Raw genomic sequence first — 8,084 nt, forward strand, 5'->3', positions numbered from 1 at the left:
TCAAAGTCAAAAGCTTTAACTGTCAGAAAGACTGCCTTCCGTAGTTTGACAGCTTTCCGGTTGGCTAATATAACACACTTGTCTATGAATAATTAAATGGAAGAAATTAATTCACATCTCTTTCAATTAAGTGGATTTAGAGCTGGTGAGACATAAACACTGATGGAGATAAACGAGAATATGTTATGTGATTGAATTTCATATTTAAAATTCAGTGATGCTTTGAAATCAAATGCTGCTTCTTGACAGTGATGCCATCAGCCGTTTATAATGTCTGCTTGGCACTCAGAACCACATGCTGTGTAAGCCATGGTTCTGCCTCAAAGGGCTACGTGTGATAGCCTGTAGGCATATTCCTAAAGTAGATATGCATGTATCTTCTCCGTCAGAACTTCTTATTAGGGTGGTCGGTATTGGGCACGTTGATGCTTCGCTTCCCTTTCTCCTGGACACATGAGAAATAAGATGGAATCATTCTAGTTCCTTCCAGATGCCGCCTGGTGACAAGCCAAAACATGTCTATGTCTTGCAAATGATTTAGCCACCTGTGGCTAGATGCCTTCTTTAACTATTAGACCGTTTCTGAGCCATGCAGCACAGTGACAGTGCTCAACAGAGTGGTCCCACAATTATTGCTGTGAAGGATTCCAGAACCAGCACATGGATGAGCAGAATGCACATGCACATGCTTCATTTCTAGTAAGCAAGCGCTAGTGAAAATGCCAGCCAGCTATTGTATACGTTTATAAAACTATGTGAAATGTATTGAAAATTGTAATGTAATTGTAATGTATTTGTAGTTCATCACAATGAAATATTTGAAGATTCTAATAATCTGCTTAAATTATTGATATATTTTTCCTGTTTCATTCATTCCAGGGAAAAAAAAAAACAAATCTGGAAAAGTATCCTTATAAGTTGCAGTCCTCACCAGGGAAACTTCATCTATTTGCATTTACTGTGGCAACTGGAGGTGTGTTGGGATGAAGGGATGATTAAGGAGATGATTCTCTGCTCAGCATAAACACCCTGTATGAAACTCCTGTAAAAATAATAGGAATAACATTTGGTTTTGATGATCTTGTTCATGACATATTTGAAAGAGAACCACCCCCTTCATATTTTTATATGTGAAACATACCACATGTCACTCATTAATATTACTGTGTTTCTGCTGTGCTGCTCCATTTTGCAAGACCAAAACCTTCAATTAATCCGCATGGTTGGTTTTAAAAGCCTTCTCTTTGAATATGATTCTGCACATTTAAGAAGAAAAACCAATGAGTAATTCTCTCCTTATTTTCAAAGTCAGTGCCAGATTGTGTTCCACAAATCGTACCTTTTATTATAAGGATTAGACACAGATCAGGAGAAGATATTTGTCCCTGATAGCTATCAGAGCTATCAGAAATACTGCTTTTCTGAGGGAGGGTCCATGGTGAGAGGGTTTTGCATCCTACTCAGGACGGAGCAAAGGTGTGATGCTGCACAGCCTCTCCCTCTCATGGGAAGGCAGCTCCATCCTCCAGGGCATAGTCTTGCCTTTCTCTTGCAGCATGAAGTGTTGGGGCACACTGGGTAATTCAGAAAGCTCAAAACATCCATCTGGCAATATTGGAGACTCTGTACTTGGTGTCCTTCAGCAGATTCATCCAAGTAACTATTTGAGAAAGAAATCAGGAGGTTTAAAGGGAGAAGAAATAAATACCTAGGTTCCTTTCCATTAACTTCTTTGCAGCAAGAATTGCCTGTCCCCTTCAGCTTTGCCACGTGCATTCACCAATTTCAGCTCTTTTTCCTAGTTAGTTACTACAAATGTCATGGGGTTGCTTTCTCATCAAATTAATGAAGTTTTCTTACTCTATTCCAGACTCCCACAGCACCCATGGAAGCTGTGGAACATGTTGAAGGGGTTTTTGACAGCCAGGCTGGTAAGAAAAACAGTCTCTTTTGAATTATCCTAAAGGCAAAACGTGTGATCCCTATGAAAACAGTTTCATTGGTAATCCTTATCTCTTCTGATGAAGGCTACTTTAAGCTATCTGCCTCTCCAGGGTCTGCCTGGCAAGAGCATCTTGAAAAAACAGAGGTAACGCAGAATTCCTTAGCTCCTTCATCCTAATTTGTATTCTGAGGAATATTATTTTAAATGCTAAATAATGTTATAAATCAGGAATTTTTCGTTCTATAGGCCTTGCATTTCAAGCAAGGCACCTCCTGACAAGCTCTTGCTTTCAAAGCACTGAAGATGTTTTGGGAAGACAAGATCTGGAGGTTATAGCCCTGGCTTCTCTCCTGTTTGCACAGTAGCTGGATGAGACCTTCCATGTTCAAAACAGTTTTCTCTTTAAATACACCAAAATGTTTCAGAGGTTTCTCAGCTCTGATGTTCCCAGGGATGGGAAGATGAATAATGGATGTTGGTTGGAACTAGATGAGCTTAAGGTCCTTTCCAACCTTAACTGTTCTATGATTCTATGTCCTTTACTAGGGATGTTTTTCAGGAGATTTAAGCTGCAGTCTGACTTTTGGAGAAGAGCTTGATTTGCGTGAGGAGGAGGAGGAGTCTGGTGGTACTGCTGTCAGTTTTACAGCTGTTGCTGAAGAAGCTGATTACTCTAATAGCAGATGAACTATGCCTTTAGCTTTTCTGCAGGTTGGATGTGAAGGATTAATTATTTAAACTGTTGGTGCGTCTATTTAGGCATTTAGTAATTTGTCAAAAGAAAATTAGTGTCTGGAATCAGTTGTCTCTGCTGCTTTTATGCTTTTTAAAGGGCAAGTTTAATGCCATTGCATCCAAAAAGTACCCTAGCTTGGGCCACTTGGTGTTCAGTATTACAGATGCATTTCGTATTGCAGATGTATTGGGGTTTTTGTTCTTCACAAGAAGAACAAAGTTACAGCCTGCTGATAAACTTCTGCTGTAGCTGAGGTGAACTCTTGATATTATTACAAATATGGAAAACCAGTTGATGAAGACTGCTCCCATACGGGCTGCAGGTTTAATCAGTGCTACAAGAGGAAACCTTCCTTAAGAGGTGAGCTTTTCTTTTAGGTATAGGAACGTTTCAAACCATGGGTTTGCATAGTCAGCAGTGCAGCATTTAAAAATAATGACCTAATCTCACAGATTGTTACCAAAGAAACCCTACTAAAAAGTGTTCAATTTAACATGCTCTCAAAAGCAACTAGAAAGATGTTTTGAACCAAATGCTATTGTACATATCTGCTGTGAGAACCGGGCTGAAAAAACTCCTGCCTGCTGCAAAGCCTGCCTTAGCCATGCCTAATTTTTAACCAGAGTGAGGTGCATCACTAAAGCACGTCTCCTCTCCTTATTCCTTCAGTTCAATTTTTCTCATTTCTGGTTAATTTAGAGCTCGGCTCTAGAAGTGCATGAAAATCTGCAGCTGAATTAAGAAATGGTTTAAATGGAAAACTTGATTCTTCTTGGCCTGATTACATGAGCACAAATCAAAAATGATTCCATGGAAATCCATGGGGCTGTAGTGATGTAATCCCCGTATAAGCAGGAAAAGTAGATCATTTTTCTTACTTCTCATTGAAAAATAGTTTTTACTTTACATACATACTTATTCCACAGAACTGCTCTTTATCAAGCCAACTTAAACAGCAGACATTTGGTGTAAAGGGGAATTTTATGTTTTCCAAAACTAATGATGAGAAGACTTCTGTTTTTCAACAGCAATGTGTATTTTACCCAAAGCCATGTTATTAAAGTCAATAATTCATATTTTTGCCTTACTATTGTAATTTGGCTTCATTTTTAGCACTATGTAAGCAGAGACAGGATTCAGCCATCTATACTGCTTAACCTCCTTGTTAGTGATCATATGGTATTCCTTTAGCACTGAAGTGGCTAATGTAAGTATTCATTATAGCACGTTCCAGTGCATCTAACAGTGTCACTTACATTTAAATCTAAAGCACACCTAAATGAAAACTCAACTACATGGGGTTTATTCTTGCTCTTTCTTAAATTGCTCTCTATTCCAAAACTTAACCTCACGTGTTGAAACCTGCAGCGGCACATTGAGGATAATGAAGAACCATTTGACTGGCACAAGAAGTTGGGACTAAGTCACAACTGGAAGATCCCAGGTACCCTCCCATGACACCAGAAAGTAACAGAAGCGAAGCCTCTGCTTAAGAGGTGACAAACCAGCATCATTTCCCTGTGACACAGATTGTCTGGAGCCCCCGTGGTACTGCAGCAGGTGGGTCTGATCTTTATAAAGAGAAATCTCTGCCCAGGAAGCCTGTCTGTTTAAGCCAACACTATGTGGCAGGGAGGAGTGCTCGAGAGGGAAGGTGAGATTGGATGTTGTATGTTCTACTCAAGATACTATTTGTGCCAGGGGAAGTTTAGACTGGCTATTGGGAAAAATGTCTTATGGCTTCTCTGTAAGGGTGGTTAGACCTTGGAACAGGCTGCCCAGGGCAGTGGTGGAGCCACCATCCCTGGAAGTGTTCAATAACTATGTAGGTGAGACCCTTAGTGACATGGTCCAGTGTTGGATTTAGCAATGCTGGGGTAACGGTTGTACTTTATGATCCTAAAGGTCTTTTCCAACCTACCTGATTCTGTGATTCTATTCTATGAAAGCTGACTGCAGCTAACCACAGAATACAAGTACCTCCGGTGCCACAAGTTCAATGTCTGTTTGTTTCTTAAAGCACCCAAATCCCTGTCTTTTATTTAATCACAGCCATGGCTCTGAAGTCAGGGTTATCCCAAATGCTTTTTAAGTGCATTTGTTAGGTGGAAGTAGCTGAGCCTGTGTAAATTGCAAATTGTATCTCTCATTTCACAAGAGCAGGAGCACACACAATTATTTAGAGCTCTGGCTTACTGCAGTAGGTAAGCACCCCGTTACCTCTGCAGGCCGTGCTGCACGTGTGCAGTTGATCCTGCCATCCTCTGAGCTGACGGAGGGGAAGTTTTGCCAGTTATCCACGATCACCGAATCTGTTTTCATCCCAGCAGCAGATGTTACTCAGTAATAAAGCCAGTCGAGAACAGTGAGAGGATTCTGGGCTCTCATTTCTAACAGCAAACTTAGAACACAACTGTGAAATGCACACTGCAATTGATTTTCTTTGTAGGGGTTGTTTTCATAACAGTTTAACCAAACACAGAAGCAACACTTCTGATTGCAGAAATGCAGGGTAAGTTACTTGTCCTTGAACTTTTAATAGAACAAAAATCAATGGTAGTTGAAAATATATTGTTGCTTTTACTTAGTATCTTCTTTAGTATCATCTTGTATTATTTCACATCAAAATCTAATTCCTGTACAGAACTCTGTGGCTTGCTCGTAGAAATCAGAATAAACCTTTTTTATGTCTGTGGTTGTTTCACGGCTAAAGAACCATGAGCATATACAAACCTCTAGTTTTGCAGCCATACCAGTTTGAACTGAGAACTCTCCTCTCCCCATATACATATATATATATATATATGTGTGTGTGTGTGTGTGTGGGCCATGCAAGAGGTCTGGTCACAGTGATACTTCGGGCTCACTTTTGGGCTGGCAGATACTGGGTAACTCTGTCATATTTCCCTGAAATTCTCTCGAGGAAGTGTTTTCCTTACCAAAAAGGTTTGATTTTTTTTTTTCCTGAAGCAGGGGACAGCAGACAGTGTGGAAGCTGCAGAACACTGTGAACCCTCATTAAATGAACACCATGACTGATGAAGCCATCGGCCCTGTAGGAACAAGAACTGTTGCAGCGTGCGCTCAGGTACAGCTCCCTTTGTGATCGCTGCCAGATCTCACTTCCACAGACACAGCCTCCTTGGCTGTTAAGGACTTTGAACTCCCATTTATTTTGGTAGGAATTGAGAATTTTGAGTCTGGCCAAGTTCCGTTCCCTGAAGGCTGTGACAAACAGATATAAAAACATACAGGAATCGCCATATGGTCCCAGTGTCTTTTGTCTATAGCATCGGTTTGCTTGCAGAGGAGTCCTGGCAAGACTGTAACATCACGAGTAGAGACGAGCATGAAATAGTTCTGCTTTGGTCCTTTACACCATTCCATTCGAACAGCTTTGCGTGAGCATCATTTGTCTCACCAGTAGAAAGGCTTTTCTATTAATAGTTACAGTGCAGGGCTTTTTAAAGCTGCGTTGCCAAAAGCGAATGGTTGGAATTTTAATGTGGCTTTGAGGTTCTTTTCTCTTTTTCTCCCCTTTCCCGGTTCATTAATTCCCACTTATATTCCTAAGGATGCACCAGGTATTACAATACTCTTCACGGGAGTTCATTTCATCCGATTGTAAGCTTTAGATGGATTCTCTTTCTGGGCAGTTGATGTTAACATTGGGAAGTTTCTGCAGTTTGAAATACAGAAGCAGTAAGGTCCTTGGTGAGGCTGGCTAAACCTGGCAATACATGGCTCCAAGAGGGAATACAAGCACCGTAAGGAAGAGTCCTGGGAAGCTGGTCCTGGAAGAGTGGACAAGCTTGTGTCTGCACATTCGAATCTTGGAATCAGGAGCCAGGCTGGTCACAGGAATACTTGCTTGTGTAGAGCAAACCAAGGCATTGCAGATACACAAATCAGTTTAAATGTAAGTTTCACCCTTGGGGTCTCTGTTAAATGTTTCTCCTGCACATCTGCAGACATTCCTCACTGCTGTTGCATGGACTGACTGAAACTCTCCTGGCACCTGCGTATTCCACAAGTATTTCACAAGGGCAGTATTACTGGCTCAGAATTCCCCATTTTCAATTGCAGTGCAAAATGACTTGTAACATCTGGCTTCAGTGGCACTAGGGAGGCTTCTGAGGAGAAAGAGGGATGGTGTGAATGACAACCACACACACAAATAAGCGGCTGGAGTACCAATCCCCTTCAGCAACCTCATCCCTGCTCTCATGATGGGCAGGACCTGTTTTCCTCCTGGTATTCCGCACCACTGGTTGTGTTTACAGTAGTTCTACAACAGGTAGAACTGATGTTTTAAACGCCTCAGAAAAAACCCAAACCAAACCAAAGGCAGTGCTTTGCTTTTCTGAAATACTACAAACAGAAAAGCACTAAGTATTTTCTTCTAACTTTAGGGAACTTCTATAAGAGAACAGTGTTGGAGGGTTTGGTTATACACAGTGTTCTCCAACCCCACACTGGAGAGGTTTCACACCCTCCCTGGGACAGCTTTCACTCCACATGAGGCAAGAACTGTGCTTCTGGTGAGTTTCAATGAGCCATTGTAAATGTAATTTACACAAACGTGCAGCATTACCTCTGGTAAATAACCTTCTGAGGCAAAACTACCATGAGTGGTCATTTAGTTATGTTGTATTTCCTACAGTCTTGTTTGCATTAGGTCAGATCAGCACAAAATTCATTTCCTGTGTGGTAGCTACAGCTCTATCCCACAACTACATGAAATTGTTTCATTTTTGACTTCCAAGAGAAGCTGTGGGGAAAAAATACAGTGCAAAACCATGCAAACCCAAGTGCTCATTCTGTCTTTTTACAGCTAATTTTAATGGAGGAACAAAAGGAGGCAAGGGATGAGCCTTGCCTCAAGACCCAGGGCACCACCACCTCCAGGGATGACAGCATCAGTCTACCACGTGAGCAAGGATGGAGCCAAGGAGTCACACAAGCAAGGGCCCTGCTGTGCCAGCTCTGACCCTGGAAGCTCTCAGACACGGTCAGTGATGAGACTTTCATTCATCTGAAGCCATCATCTTTCCCGGTAAAGGTAAGTTTTGCCTAACATGACAAGTTGCTGTCCACTGAGGTTCCGAGCCAGCTTTCCCTACCCCTGCCATGCCACCTACTTCTTAGTGCTTTGATTTTCTTCAGTTCAGAGAGATGAGCAAAGTAGCTGTTGGTGGCTCCATAAACTTTTGCATACAGAGAAGCAGAAGGAAAGGAAGAAAACAGAGAACACCTTTTAAATGGAGCCCTCCTTTCATCAGCGCCCAGGCAGGCAAAGAGAAGCACCACAAGCTTCGAGCAAACGTTTGTAACATTCGGCCCACAGCCACAGATACAGAAGGAATGTCAGCAGACACACACCTTTACTTCATCAGGTAAATC

General features: G+C 41.7%; 1 long non-coding RNA gene across 1 annotated transcript; it reads left to right on the forward strand.

Moving 5' to 3' along the window:
- The first annotated feature begins 6,988 nt into the window (after window positions 1-6,988).
- Window positions 6,989-8,068, forward strand: LOC133280614 (uncharacterized). The gene is made up of 3 exons (XR_009747245.1): window positions 6,989-7,222; window positions 7,516-7,692; window positions 7,964-8,068. It is a non-coding gene; the product is annotated as an uncharacterized LOC133280614 (long non-coding RNA).
- The last annotated feature ends 16 nt before the right edge of the window (window positions 8,069-8,084 follow it).

This window comes from Pezoporus flaviventris, unplaced genomic scaffold (assembly GCF_033815535.1).
Source record: "Pezoporus flaviventris isolate CSIRO_AGI_PZ_B2104156 unplaced genomic scaffold, CSIRO_AGI_Pfla_v1 ptg000083l, whole genome shotgun sequence".
NCBI classification, from domain to species: Eukaryota; Metazoa; Chordata; class Aves; order Psittaciformes; family Psittacidae; genus Pezoporus; species Pezoporus flaviventris.